The 16330-nt window shown below is 35.1% G+C and overlaps 1 protein-coding gene across 2 annotated transcripts in view; it reads right to left on the reverse strand.

The window, feature by feature from the left end:
* Positions 1-12739: 12739 nt before the first annotated feature.
* Positions 12740-16330, reverse strand: part of LOC125779479 (uncharacterized) — a 54894-nt gene continuing 51303 nt past the window's right edge. The window contains exons 1-4 of one of the 2 annotated variants that reach the window (XR_007423278.1): positions 14634-15222; positions 13185-13252; positions 12945-13118; positions 12740-12887 (exon numbers count right to left, since the gene is read on the reverse strand). The gene's annotated coding sequence lies outside the window, so the exon portion shown is untranslated. Of the gene's footprint in view, positions 12888-12944; positions 13119-13184; positions 13253-14633; positions 15223-16330 lie in introns of those variants that run through there. The other variant, XR_007423277.1, reaches the window with a different exon arrangement.

Genomic DNA, 16330 nt, shown 5'->3' on the forward strand with positions numbered 1-16330 from the left:
CTGCAGATACGGCCTTAATCTCATACAACATATTCAATGATGATTGGGGAACAATCAAAAATTGTTTGTCACTACACTATGCAGACAAACGCGACCTTAGGACTCTAGAACACGAACTAGGAACCTTATCCCAAAAACACTTCAGCAGCAATTCTACGCAAGAGTAAATCACCAACTATCGCTGATAATAAACAAAATAAAGAGTCATGATTATCAAGAGAAACAAATAATGTTCTACTGGAAACCTAGAGGAATCGAGCCCTTGATATATTTATCAGAAGGCTAAACGGCGAATTGTCTAGAATGCTAGTCATTCAACGCCCCAGCAACCTACCCGAAGCATACGCTTCCTGCCTTGAAATTCAAAACATTAACTTAAGAAACTATTCAATATATACAAAAAATGGAGGTAGCTCTAATCAAATGCAAAAACATCAAATGAATCCAAACCAATATTTGTACCAAGGGTATTAAACCCTGCCGAAAAAATTTTAATCTATAATAAAAACATGCAAAATCAAGCACCGCCACCACCCAGACCAACCAATCCTAAACCACCAATCCCTATGGAGGTGGATACTTCAATACACTCACGAAGAATAAACTATATGAATCGACCGAACAATACGCCTATAGTAAGGTCATCCAATTATTCTTCAAATATCCCAAGGAAATCCCAAAAACTCCTGTCTACCCTACCCTATTTAGAACTAACTTTAAAGAACGGGGATATCGCGAAGTTCCTTGTAGATACGGGAGCTAATAAAAACTTTGCCTCCAAAAAACTTTAAAAAAATTCAATGAAATTTGAGTGTCCTTTTACGGTTCACTCAGCCACAGGTCAAGTAAATATAACCCATTAACTACGTGGACCATTCTTCGGAAGTATAGGTATTACAAATAATTTTGATTTCTTTACATTACCCAATTTAAAATCCTATGATGGCATCATTGGCGATGATACCCTCAAAGAATTGGGAGCAATCATAAATAGGAAAAATGATACAATAACCCTCAAGGATGTGGTACTGCCACTAAAACAAAATATCTCTAAACAAATAAATAATATTCAATAAAACCCCTATGAACATGACGTTAAGGAAATGATAAATAAATATTCGGAACTTTTCGGACCAGTCTCCGACAGTGGGACAATCGACACAACTGTATTAGCAGAAATTAAAACAACAAGTGAAGAACCGATATATACAAAATCATATCCTTACCCAACCAACCTACGGGGCGAAGTAGAAACACAAGTAAAAGAACTTCTAAACAATGTTGTAATAAGGCCTTCAAAGAGTCCATATAACTCCCCATTGTGGATTGAGAAAAAAGTATAGAGTAGTTGTTGATTTTAAACGACTAAACGCAATAACTATACCTGATTCCTATCCAATACCTGATATAAACAACACTCTCGCTAGCTTAGGCGAATGTAAGTATTTTACTACACTCAACCTTACATCCGGATTCCACCAAATCAGGATGAAGGAAAAGGACATAGAAAAGATAGCTTTTTCTACAGCCAATGGTAAATATGAATTTACTAGGTTGCCATTCGGTCTTAAAAATGCCCCTTCCATTTTTCAGAGAATGATCAATGATGTTCTCAAAACGCTTATAGGAAAAGCCTGCTACGTTTGTATCGATGACATTATAATAATGGGAAAAAATAAAGAGGAACACTTACGAAATATTGAAGATGTGTTCATGCTTTTGCACAAATCAAATTTAAAAGTCAATCTGGAAAAATCCAAATTTTTTAGAACAGAAGTAAATTTTCTAGGTCATATCGTTACCGGCGAAGGTATTTTGCCAGATCCTGACAAAGTATCCGCTATTAAAAAAATTCCCGCACCTGCTAACTTGAGGGAATTAAAAGGTTTCCTGGGTTTAGCATCGTATTATAGGAGATTTATAAAAGACTTTGCAAAAATTGTCAAGCCACTTACCAATTTAACTAGAGGTGAAAATGCTCAAATAAAAGCAAGTCAATCCAAACGGATACAAATTTCACTAACAGAGGAAGGCTTGAAATCATTTAATGACATAAAATATTTGCTTACATCTTCTGAAATTCTGGTATTCCCAGACTTCAACAAACCCTTTATTCTGACGACAGATCCTTCCAATACTGCAATGGGAGCAGTCCTTTCACTAGAGATAATCGGTCAAGACAGACCTATAACTTACATCTCTAGATCACTCAACAAAACCGAAGAGAATTACTCGACAATAGAGAAAGAAATGCTCGCCATAGTATGGTCCCTCGACAAATTAAAAACTTACCTGTATGGAGCTAAAGAAATAAAAATTCCTACTGATCACCAGCCACTGACGTTTGCACTAAGCAACAGTAATAACAATGCCAAGTTAAAAAGGTGGAATACAAGGATAGAAGAATATAATTATAAACTAATTTACAAACCAGGAAAAACAAACGTAGTCGCCGATGCGTTATCACGGCTGCCAATAGAAGTTAATACGCTAACATCCACAGATGAAAATACACAACATAGCGCAGAAGAGGATAGCTCAAAGCTCATTCCTCACTGTAAAGCTCCAATTAACGTATTTAAAAACCAAGTTTTATTTACTGAAGGAAAGGAGGAAATTAGACACGAAGAACCTTATCCAAGCTTCCACAGACACCTCATTAAATGTGAAGTTTACGATAAAGAAAACCTAAGTAAAATCTTGAAAAGCGTTCTAAACTCAAACATAATCAATGGAATTAACATCCAAGAGAAATACATTTCATTACTACAACAAATATATCAAGAAAAATTCTCACAATTTCGTATCAGGATAACACAGAAAGTAGTTACCGATATCGCAGACGAAGATGTCAAATTTAAATTAATAGAACAAGAACACAAAAGAGCCCATCGCAATGGTAAAGAAAATAAAGACCAGATATTGGAAAAATACTATTTTCCACAAATGACTAAACTTATTAAAAAATATACTAAATCATGTGAAATTTGCGGATGTAATAAGTACGACCGGCATCCACAAAAACCCAAGTTACAGGCAATACCAATACCTTCGTATCCAACAGAAATACTGCATATTGACATTATAGAAATGTCCGGCGAAAAATACATCTCGTGCGTTGACAAATTTACTAAATTTGTAAAATTTTTCAGGATAAAAAATAAATCAGTACTGCGTATCAGGGATTGTTTCACTGTACCAAAGACTTTGGTCATGGACAATGAAGGCAGCTTTATAAGCCCAATAACTCTGAACTATTTAGAAGGGTTAGGAATTGAAATCTATCTAGCACCACCTCAGAAAAGCGAAGTCAATGGTGCAATAGAACGTGTGCATTCCACTATTATTGAAATAATCAGACGTCTCCAAGTGGAATATCCTAATTACTCTATTAAAGAAATTGTCAACATTGCCGTTGACAGATATAATAACACGATACATTCAGTTACGAAAAAGAAACCAGCTGATATTTTCTTTGGAAGAACACAGAGAATCAACTACCAAGATTTAACAAACTTTAAGGAAATAGTTAATTCTGACCTTCGAAATGAAATAGCCAGAAACCAAAAAATTCATTAAATTATCACATCAAAAATAGGTCAAAAATAAGGAATTACGAACCTGGTGATACTATATTTAAAAAGAACAAACAAATTAAAGGGAAAACGAAACGAAAAGAAACTGTCGCTAAAGACAATACCGTCACAATAACTACTAAAGATAACAGAAAGATTCATAAATCACATTTAAAAAACTAACTGACATTTACTCTTTAGACTCTTACTTTACTGGACAACTGCAACAGTGAACACCTACGAATATGACAGCCCGGTCGTGATGATCAAACAAAGACTAGGAAAGATTACAAAAGGGACGTATAAAATTATCCACACTATCGACTTGGACGACTACGAAAAAATTACCAACGACGTCAGACTTACTATATACCACGAAATTAGTAAAACAAATATTTTATTTCCACAACTAAAACATCGACCCAGATACATAAATAGCTTATTAAGCCAACTGCGAACAAAAAATGCAACTATTCAAAAGAGATCAATCAATTGGATAGGCTCTGGGAAATCCCGATGCCACTGACTGGGACCAAATACTTTCCACAACACATAAACTGACTGAAAACAGTAACATACAGTACACCACAAACCAATACCTTATCAAGAGAAATAATAAAATATTAGATAATTATAACATGATTGTGGATGAAATAAGTAAGAATAACAAGGAATTATTCGCACAAACATAATATAATAGGTTGGGTATCGTAAAAGACGAAATTGCAGAAATTATAATGGCAACCCAATTAGCAAAAAAAGGAATCGTTCATTCTCAAATTCTAAATAAAGAAGATATCGCAAATATTCTCTCTCAAGCTGAGACATTACCTTTTAAAAATGAACTGCAAGCACTCAAATATGCAGAACCTTCTATGATTATAAAAGACTCACTTCTTTTATATGTAATTTCACTTGCAAAAACCGAAGATACCCTTTACAATAATATTATCATACGTTCGACTGTAAAACACCTTAAACGAAGTATACTCAATTCACCAATCTTTTCATATGCCAAAACGACAAATATGGCATACTTGGAAATTGCATTGAAGTAGATGATACTACTATATGCAAGAGAAACCAACTTAAAAAACTAAACAAAACCCATTGCATTTCACAGATAGCCAATAATTCTTAATCTGCGAGACGCTGATGCTTAAGGGAGTTATGATGCTGGGGGGAGTTATCACAGCTACCATAGCTAACAAAATGTACAACAACAAAGTTGTCGTAGCCAGCAAAATATACTGATATTACTCAATTCAGCAATATTCTGTAAATATACAATATCATTGCTCAATAAAGTTAATTTCCAAAAATTACAACAACAGCACATTTCGTCGGCACTAAACCAGAGCGGAAGCCGTGCCGCCGTAATGTAAGCCGTTTCTTGACCAAACTGAGGTTTGCTGTTTCGCTATAATTATTGCTTACTTATCATTATAGAGTATATAGAAATAAGTACTAGTAAGTAAGAATTCGTACATATGTAAATTTATAGTAAATAAGAAAATTCTGTATAAAAGAAATGGGTTTAATAAAGAAATTCGAGTTCAACTTCACCATTCAAACCAGCGTGTTGTTAATCATCTGGTGGCAACCATTAACTTTTATGCCATTTTGTGCTGTAGTTATATATGTTTGAATATGCTCAATTTGATTTTTAATTGAATTTAAAATAAGTAATTTTTCTAAATAGGTACTTTGTATTAAAACATCTTATATAGTTTTATGCAATCCTCCTTTCTGATAAAGAACATTCTTCTGATTCTGGTTTATTGTTTCTTTAATAAGCTGTATTGTTGAGTTAAAGTGACTGTTAATTTTTATTTGCTGATTTAATTCTGTTAGAGAATTATGTAAGTTAGAATCGACTGTGTTAAGGCTATTGATATCTCCTTTGTCAATAAAAACGGGTTTATTTTTTAAAATATTTACTACTTCGTATTCCTTTGATTCAACCAAAATTAGCTGCTGTTTGAAACGATTTACAACGGTATCGAGAGTTTTAAATTGATTATAAGAAGTTTCTTCCTGAGAATGGTTGGTTTGGACTTCCATAGAAATTGTTTGATTTTGCTGCTCTCCAGCGTTCAAATCTTTAATTTTTAACATTTGTTTAACCGTCCACATTTTTTTTCTGCAACCACTTAAGCGTTTGATGATCTGTTTTAAGATCGAACTCCCTTCCGTACAAATAAGGTCTATAATATTTTACTGCCCACACTATCGCTAACAACTCTTTTTCTATAGTTGAGTATTTTTTTCGTGAGTGTTTAGTGTTCTCGAAGCATATGAAGTTAGATGCTCATCTTGAGTGAGAACTGTGCCAATAGCAAAGTTACTAGCATCAGTTATTAGTTTAACCCTTGTGTTGCCACCCAAAAAAAATCACTCTGTCTGCCGCCCAGGGTACCCGGGTACCCGTACGCAAATTCGTGCGTATAAGTGCGTTATACGTAAAAATAATTGAGTGAATTCTATCAGGATCTATGTATTGACATATTAGAAAGGTATACCTACTTGAATTTACCATATAAATTATGTACAGACACCTTCATAGTCCTAAATCAGGATTAAACTGCGCTCTGCTCTAACGTAAATTTTTCGTTTCTCGAAAGGCAAATGCGTGGAATTCGAGTGCTAGAGAAACAGGTCGCTCTCTGAATTGCTTTGTACTTCAGGAACGTTCGAGAATCTCGTGAAACGAATATAATAAAAAAAAATAATAAATAAATAAATAGTTCAGTTTCCATCGTTGACTCGAAGAAGCCAGGCGTATCGCTGCAGTCACTCCAGTCGGTTTGGATAGTTCGTTAGCGTGTGTGCATTACATATCGATATTCGTAGTTATTTATTTATTGCAGATAAATAAAAGGATGGAGGAGTTATCGAAAGCACAGTTTTTGAGGTAACGTAAATACAATAAATACACGATTTATTTACCACGATAGATTTTTAATTTTATCGAAAATTGAATGCGAAAAATATGAAAAAAATATTTTTTTCGATGAGTATGGGGTATATGTAATGTATATAGTAATTTAAAACATATTTTCGTATACTCTCACATATACTTTTATATATTCCAAAGAAAAACAAAGCTCTATACTTCTTAGTACGATGCACTATTATTATGAAATCTCTGATGCAGCTTACAAAAAACCAGAAATGATTTTGTTTTATAATCAAGCAAAAGATGTCGTTGACACCATGGGTCAAATGTGTTCGAGGTACTCCGCCCAACGGCGAACGTGTAGATGACCGCTGGCTTTCTTTTTCAGCATCCTCGGCATCGCAGATGTAGCTGCTTATGCAATCTACTATGAGAATAAGAGCATGCTTCGCAACAAAACAAAGAGACAATTGTCAGAAGAATTACAATGCCGATGATCGAAGAGCGAGCCCCGAACCAGCAAATAATGCGAAACCACTCTACCAAAATCGCAGTCAAAAGTTTCTTTGAAAGGCCAATTTCTGGGTGATACCCAGAAACGACCAACGTTGAGACGCCACTGCGAGAAGAGCTGTTGTTGGATCTTTTTATATTTGTAAGGAGCAGCTTATTCGCAAACGACGAAAAACACGGAAATCCTGCGTTGAGTGCGATAAGCCCGTATGCGATCATCATTCGGTGAACATTTCTAAATGTTTACATTGCAATGAGTAATTTTGAATTTTTCTTAATTTTTTAATTAATCTTAAAATTTAGTTACTCAAATTTACTTGTTCAAATTATTACCTATATTTCACTGTGCAAAAAGAAAAAAAATCATTAATTTTTTTGTAACTTCATGTCGCAAAATAAAATTATTATTATTATTATAACGGGTGATTTTTTTGAGGTTAGGATTTTCATGCATTAGTATTTGACAGATCACGTGGGATTTCAGACATGGTGTCAAAGAGAAAGATGCTCAGTATGCTTTGACATTTCATCATGAATAGACTTACTAACGAGCAACGCTTGCAAATCATTGAATTTTATTACCAAAATCAGTGTTCGGTTTTTTTTTTTTTTTCGGACAAATTTTGTTCAGCGATGAGGCTCATTTCTGGTTGAATGGCTACGTAAATAAGCAAAATTGCCGCATTTGGGGTGAAGAGCAACCAGAAGCCGTTCAAGAACTGCCCATGCATCCCGAAAAATGCACTGTTTGGTGTGGTTTGTACGCTGGTGGAATCATTGGACCGTATTTTTTCAAAGATGCTGTTGGACGCAACGTTACGGTGAATGGCGATCGCTATCGTTCGATGCTAACAAACTTTTTGTTGCCAAAAATGGAAGAACTGAACTTGGTTGACATGTGGTTTCAACAAGATGGCGCTACATGCCACACAGCTCGCGATTCTATGGCCATTTTGAGGGAAAACTTCGGACAACAATTCATCTCAAGAAATGGACCCGTAAGTTGGCCACCAAGATCATGCGATTTAACGCCTTTAGACTATTTTTTGTGGGGCTACGTCAAGTCTAAAGTCTACAGAAATAAGCCAGCAACTATTCCAGCTTTGGAAGACAACATTTCCGAAGAAATTCGGGCTATTCCGGCCGAAATGCTCGAAAAAGTTGCCCAAAATTGGACTTTCCGAATGGACCACCTAAGACGCAGCCGCGGTCAACATTTAAATGAAATTATCTTCAAAAAGTAAATGTCATGAACCAATCTAACGTTTCAAATAAAGAACCGATGAGATTTTGCAAATTTTATGCGTTTTTTTTTTTTAAAAAGTTATCAAGCTCTTAAAAAATCACCCTTTATATGTACAGTATATTTTATCAATAAATGTTTAAAAATGAACATAATTTGTTATAGTTATCATACAGTTACTTATTTACTCCTTTTAGATATAAAATAAAATTATAATCATAATGTATTACACGAACTGCGCCGAATTTCTGTCGGGGTACCCGGGTACCCGGGTGGCTGAGACGTGTTTCTATTTTCAAATGTAACATTTCTGAAGTAAGAAAAAAATTTTAACTATGTATAATGCACAATTTGCTAGATAATCGGTTAAACCATGGGGATCCAAGAGGATTTTAGCCTATCCTTTTTAGAAAAAATATTATTCAACAAAATACACGCCGGTGGGTACCCGAGTACCCGGGTGGCAACACAAGGGTTAAATCTTTTGTTAAAAACTGGATATCTTAAAATGGGAGGATTTGTAATCATGTCTCTTATTTTTTCAAAGGCAGTTGTATAACTTGGGTTATATACGTTAATTTTTGCATCTTTTTTTAAATATGCGACCATAGGGTAAGCTATATTAGAATAGTCTTTGATAAATTTCCTATAGAAGCCTGTGATACCTAAGAAAGATGTTATTTGTTTTTTCGAAGTGTGTAACTTTAATTTTTGAATGGCTTCCACTTTATTTGGGTTTGGCTTTATTTAATAAATGACCTAGAAAGCCTGTTTCTTTTTCTTTCAATTTCGCTTGTTGTAATTTTTGAAATATCTTCATATTTTCAATGTGTTCTGACAAAGAGGTACTAAAGATGAGAATGTCGTCTAAATAGACAACGCATATTTTGTTTATGAAATCTCGGAGAACTGAATTAATGAGACGTTGGAATGTCGACGGAGCATTTTTGAGGCCAAATGTCATCCTCAAGAATTCGTAATGCCCTACCGGAGTAGGCAGTTTTTTTTCTGTCATTTTCATCCACCAGTATTTGGTGAAAACCTTTAGCAAGGTCAATAGAAGAAAAATATTGGGCTCTTCCCATTTTATCCATGATACCATCGTTATTGGGCATCAGAAATTTATCACTACCGGTAATTTCGTTCAACTTTCGGTAATCAATCACAATGCACCATTTCTTATTTCCAGATTTATCTGCTTTTTTTGGGAACTACCCACAAAGGACTGTTGTAAGCTGAATTGCTTTCTCTAATAGTGTTATGTTCATTTCCTTTATTTGTTTCTGAATTTCCGAATCATGGACTTGTGGATATCTATATATTTTCGAACATATAGATCTATCATCTGTCGTAATAATTGTATGTTTAATTTCGTGTGTAAAAGAAAATGTGTCTCCTTCTTTAAAAAAATAGTTCATTGTACTCTTGCAATAAATTTTTTATTAATTGGCTTTCTTCGGAATTCAAATGTGATAAATCTAAGTTTTCCATGTCACTGAACTCGATTGCGCAAATTTCTTGCTTTTTATATGGACTTACTCTTTTAAAATGTATTATATTTCCTAATCTATATAAATAAAAACGAATCGCCAAAATGTATGTACGCTCATAACTTTCATACGACTGAACCAAATTTGATGATTCTTTTTTTATAATGTTCGTTGAGGTTCAAGGATGGTTTCTGCGGAGAAAAAAATTCGAATAATTGCCGGAAAACCCCTGAAAAGAGCCCTTTTCTTTTTCTCATACAAACGATTGAATGTTTGTTTTTTAGTAACGCTAAGAGAACGGCTGAACCAACATTGATGAAATTTTAACTGGTTGTTCGTCGTGGATTGGGAAAGGTTTAGAAATAAAGAACCTGTATGTCTTTCATGAGGAAAAGTCGGAAAATTGAACAATTCCAAAAAGTTAATTTTTTCCATACAAATGTTTTTATTCAATTTTTTTGTTTTGTTTTTCAACTATTTAAATCTTTCAAAATTGGCGTTTGCTTCAAAAATTTTTGAAAACTATTCCTTGGAAATGTTATGTGTTTTTCACACAAAGTGATCAATACAGCTTGAAATTTGTCACGATGCCATGAAGAGGTCGCGCTTATATCGGTCGGCGTTCTTTTTGGCATCAACAAACATTAGCAGCCCAAGCCACATGAACGAGTACGCCCAGGATGCGATGATATACGTGCGGCATTATCGGTCGCGATCAATCAGAAAGCGATCGTCACGATGTCATAGCAAGACTTTTTAACAGTTTCAATGGACATTATCTTTAAGCAACGCATATACATATGGTACTGTTAGATGCTAGATGTACTCTGTTGAGTGGCAAAAGAGAGGTTTGCCGCACGCACACATTCTTCTTTGGATGGTGGAAGGTGGTTACACCAGATCAAATTGATGAAATCATTCAATAATGCGGAAATTCCTGATGCAAAGAAAGATCCAGTATTATACGAAGTGATGAAAACCAATAAGGTTCATGGACCTTGCGGACACCACAACCCCACTTCGGTTTGAATGTCTGTCAATAAATGCACGAAACAGTATCCACGTACTTTTCTTTCGGAAACACAAACTAGAAATGATGGATATCCACTCTATCGGCGTTGCTCACCAGACGACAATGGCAGAACATTTAGCATTCAATTTAGAGGCGTGAGTATCGAAGTTGACAACACATGGGTCATACCATATTCGCCACTGTTGTCTTATTCACATTCAAAATTCATGTCAATGTTGAGTATTGCAGTTTGGTGTAATCGATAAAATACGTTTGTAAGTACGTCACCAAAGGAAGCAACATGGCGATTATTGGTCTTGAACGATACGGTCGATACGTGAACTGCAATAAAACGCTTTGTAGGATATTTCGTTTTGCAATTCATGAACGTTTTCCGACTGTTGTGCGTCTCGCAGTTAATTTGGAGAATGGCCAAAGAGTGTATTTCATCCCAGAGAATACAGTACAGCCAGTTGAAACATCGCCAGCAACAAAATTAACATTGACAAGTTTTTTCTTAACTTTCGTCAGTGATGTGTTTGTGAGAACATTGCTCTATCCGAAAATACCTTGATATTGTACATGGAATGCATCGTCGAATAGTTACGCAGAAAGCAAAGCCAACCAGTAGATTGACATCCAGGTGTCTTATCAACTAATGCATTAGGACGAATTTACACAATCCACCCGAAAAACGATGATTGTTTCTATCTTCGGTTGCTATTGATTAATGTACGCGGTTCAACTTTATTTGAGTCATTGCTTACTGTGAATGGTATATGGGAATATGTGCAAGTTTTGGAGAAGTAAGCCAGCATTTACAAATGCTGGAACACGCTAATCACTGGAATGAAAATGAAGTTCGCATACTTTTCGATATAAACCTCGACATTGTCAAAGACATTTTACATCGTCTTCGCTAAAAATTGGAAATGGTTCAATTTCGGTTGTTACTTCCGGTGGTTCGATATCAATTTCATCTTCCCTTTATCAATTCACGAAGGATAAACTCATCACAAATGTTCGGACATTGGCCAAATTATCATAACTACGATTCCTTAAGTGCACGCACAATGTTAACTGCCATAAATACCGATGTTGTTGACTTCAACTGGAAGATTCAAAGTCATGTTCCGGAAGACTTGCGCTCATACAAATCGATCGATCGTCTTGACTATGAAGACGACGCCGTGAATTATCCAATGGTATTCCTAAATTCTTTGGACAGGCTTGGTAAGACGCCGCATCATATGCGTCTCAAAGTAGGATCTGTCGTTATTATGTTTCCCAGTCTTCATGCGCCGAAACTGTGTAATGGAACCCGACTGATTGTGACGCACCTATCGAGTACAAAGGGACAGAATGCTTGATCCTATGAATTCCTTTGAGTTCTAACGATTTGCCATTTCAGTTCAAACGTATTCCGTTTGCAGTGAAAATTGAATTTGAGGTGACAGTCAACAGGACCTAAAGATAGTCGCATAGTGTGAAGCATAATTTTGTAAATGCTATGTTTTTCACATGGCCGTAGCAGACCGGAACAGAACCGAAAAATGTTGTTTATAAAGCTGCGTTACATTGAAAAAAAAATGAAATGATAAATTTAACTTTTTTTTCATTTCAAACTACATAATTTCACGCAGGACAACGGCTGCGGGGTCAGCTAGTATATTAATAAATCTATTCTCTACATCAATCTTAGCTCTAATAGGAATGAGAAAATTTTGACCTATTATAGCTTCATACTTTTTGCTATCAAAATCAATTTTTTTTATTTTTATACTCTGTAATTCGAGTATATAATTCGGTTTGTTAGTTTCTAAAAAAGTTCGTAACACTGGGAATTGCCGAAAAAATATATACAGTATGTGTTTTATAAAAACTATTTTATTTATGAAAGGTATTCCAACTTCAGCATGGAAAATGCACTAAATAAATTTTAAATTAAGCTTAGAGTTCGCTTTGTCTTAAGACAAAGTTCCATTGACTGCGCCAGAAATGAAATAAGGTTGAATTAAAAAGCTTAAGCTGTTACTTCTTCCTTTATTCAGGTGAATCTTAAGACTAATTTTACAATAATTTTGCTCTTAAAATGAAACCACAAATCTCCGGAGCTCCCCACAGATGGTGTTTTTATCCTTGTCAGGAAATATATCTAAAATGAAACGTTATAAGTTAAGGCATTCAAATATATAACATTAAAAAAACCTACCAAAAAACAACGAAGCGCACGTGCTCCTCCGATGACATGGGCAGTTTCGAAGCGAGCTCCACATAATGCTCGTCCTCCAAGTCACCGGTGATGCGGCTAATTGAATGGTGCGTCTATGACCCGGCATTTGCGCAATAACTTACTTTGCGCCTGCACCTCGGCCTTTTCTGACATCTAGAAAATTAAAATATAAAAATTAGTTTCTGTTTTAATTTGGTAATCTAATACTGCGTTACTTACTTTGTCTGTTAGGGACTTTTCAATTGCAGTGAGACGTGTCTCAATGGCATCCAGCTTCTGGATTATATCTGAAAAACATAAATGTATTTGTATAAAGCAAATACTAATATATTCTATTCTATTCTATCTCCCAAAATTTTCTCAATTGTGAATTGAGGTACTCGTTCGAGATTTCCTCAACTTGAGTTGTCATTGTTGTGACTGGTTCCTTAACTAGTCCACTTAGGATCCAACCGAAAATAGTCTTTTGTGCCAAAAGTGTGTTTGAAATTTTCTCAATACCTTCGAGTATTATTTGTGGTATGAGATCGCTGCCTAATAGAAGGTCTATTTGAGCGGGGGTGTTGCAGTTGGGATCTGCTAACTTAAGGTGTGAAACCTTTTCCCAATGCTTGCTATTTATATGATAGCTTGGTAACATATTGGTTAATTGCGGTAAGACTATAGCTTCTGCTTGTATTCTTATATCCGCTTGAGGGGAAAATAGGGTAATGGGACAGATTTTATTAGAATTTTGAACTACTCTTCCGCCCATTCCCGTAATTTCAAAGTTGGCTTGTCTTAATGGCAGATTTAGCCTATTTTGCGCCCTAGACGCTATGAAAGATCGTTGTGATCCGTGGTCTATTAGGGCTCTGAGCTTAAACAGTTCTCCTCGATGTTCGATGGAGACGACTGCTGTGGGTAGTAGTACCCTACTTTGATTTTCGCTATGTAGCGATTGGGTTTTTAACGCCTTTGAGCGGCATGGTTCTTCCTGGCAGTTTTCAAAATTTGTTGTTGCAACTAATCCTGTTGCTCTTTTGATATTTGCGCTGTTTGGGGGTAAGCTGAAAAAGTTATTTATATGAAGCATCGAATGGTGTCGTTTATGACAATAAACGCAATTAAACTTGCTTTCGCGATCTTTGAGCGCATGCGCATGTGACAAACAGTTGGTACAAAATTTTTTCGTTCTTACGAAATTGTTTCTTTCGTTGATATTTAGTTTTTTAAATTTCTCGCAAGATTTCAGCCTGTGCCCTCCTTTACACAGTTCGCATGACGTTTGTTTATTTTGTTCGGATGTGAACGCATGTGTTTTAAAAAAACTACGATTTAAGTTGTTGTTGTTACTCGCTTGGGGTCTAACGAAGCTTCGATTTAGGTCGTGTTGAACGTTTTTAGTTCTGACCATTTTTTTATCAACCCTTTCAGCAATTTTTTTTTTGTTTTTTCTTTTTGCACTTTTGTTCACTTTAATTATTGCGATGTGTAAGATTTTACATATGTATATGCTTCTTCTTTCGAGTTTATTGCCAGTTCACTTTAATGATTTTGTCACCGCTTTTTATGTGTTTTTTTTTTGTTTTTAATTTGGTAATGTACGAGATTTTATGTACGCATACGCATATACATACATATACATATGTATATATATATATTTTTTGTTTTTGGCACTACCGGTACCTTGGTTTTGCCACCAACGGCTTTTGGTTTTATGGTTTTGCTTTACAAAAAAAAAATTTTTTTTCTTTTTTTTCACTAACGGCCTTTTTTGTTCACTTTGCCACACCGTTGCTTTATATTTTTTACAAACACATTTTTTCACATTTTATATTTTATTTTGTTTTGATGCTTGCGCGTTCGTAGCGATCATGCGAAAGAGGCTGGTGCCTGGTCCGTCCGTCCCTTTTATTCCTTTTTTTTTGGTATGTTGAAATCGTGAAGTAGTGTAGTAGTTGTGAGCGTGTGATGTGGAATGCAATGACGATGTGGTGTGTAATTAAGATATGGTGGTGAATGACGATGTGGTGTATGTAATGTGTGGTGTGGGAGTGTAATATTGTGAGGGGGTCGGTGACTACAACCTTACACGGTGACTCCAACCTTACACCTCTTCTCAAGCGGAGCATATAAGAGGTATTCATATGAATTTTTACTCAACATGAAGTATGATATAACGAACAATTTTGCAGCATTAACTCAAAAATCACGTTTTTTGATTTATGCCGGTCTTGCAGCAAATGAGCGATATGTGTCAACGAAATAATATAGTATATACATTAGGGTGTGTCATTCTGAGCCAACCTTTTTTCAACTGAAAAACAGGCTCAAAACTTTCGAAAATGTGTAAAAAAAAGTCACTCAAAATATGAGCTCTTAATATTAATATTAAGAGGTGCCTATTTCAAATTTTCTGTTTTCCATATAAATTACATGGAAAAAAATCATTTTTTTTTTGTGGTGGTTATTGTGCGGAGATTTTATATATGCCCCGATAGCTGCTAGTAGGGATGGTAAACTCGATTCCGATTCTACTCGAAAATCGAGTTTTCTCGTAAAATAACCGATTTTTCGGAATCGATCTCCAGTAGTCGAAGTCGATTAAGAATCGGTTCTTGACATTCGAAAAATTGTCTCAGAATGGCACACCCTAATATACATACATATACTGTGCGAGCAATTTTTTATTCTGATCTTCAAACATATCTATGTATGTACATTAAATATCCACACAACTCCCTGATTGGGCAAAATTGCCAGTAACAGATTTTCAAATTGCGACGAAAAAATAAAATTCTATGTTTGCTCGGTTGGTGTCATATACATGACCTATCTAAGAAAACGCATACATACACATGCATATCAAAATATTAGGTAGTCGTAAAAGTCTTTCCGTATTTGTAATTTTTATATTTATGTACACTAATAACTAAATAAACAAATATGTAGCATGTATGTATGTATGTCGACCATTTTTTGCCATTTTTTCTCCTATAGATATTATTCCATCAAACTTTCATAACTGTAAATCGGAATTTCCAGAACGGAAGCGAGCGACCCGAACTGAGACAGCATCGTCTCTATAAACCTCACAAATTTCATTTGGTGGCTTGCGTGGCATTCTTCCCTTTTTTATACAAAAAATTTCAAAATATAGCGAATTTATTCATTATTTTCACTCATTTTTGAACAGCTGTTACTTTTTTTTCAACTTCCCCGAATTTATTTTGAAGTGAAACTTCTTTAGAATCGTTGTGATTTCAAACCGGATGCAACGGAAAATTGACAGGTAAGAGACACAAATACGAAAATGTGTAGGATGAAGCCAGGAAAGAATGAGACAGAAATATAAGTACATACTATTATATATTATCGGCATA

Source organism: Bactrocera dorsalis, chromosome 6, assembly GCF_023373825.1.
Source record: "Bactrocera dorsalis isolate Fly_Bdor chromosome 6, ASM2337382v1, whole genome shotgun sequence".
NCBI classification, from domain to species: Eukaryota; Metazoa; Arthropoda; class Insecta; order Diptera; family Tephritidae; genus Bactrocera; species Bactrocera dorsalis.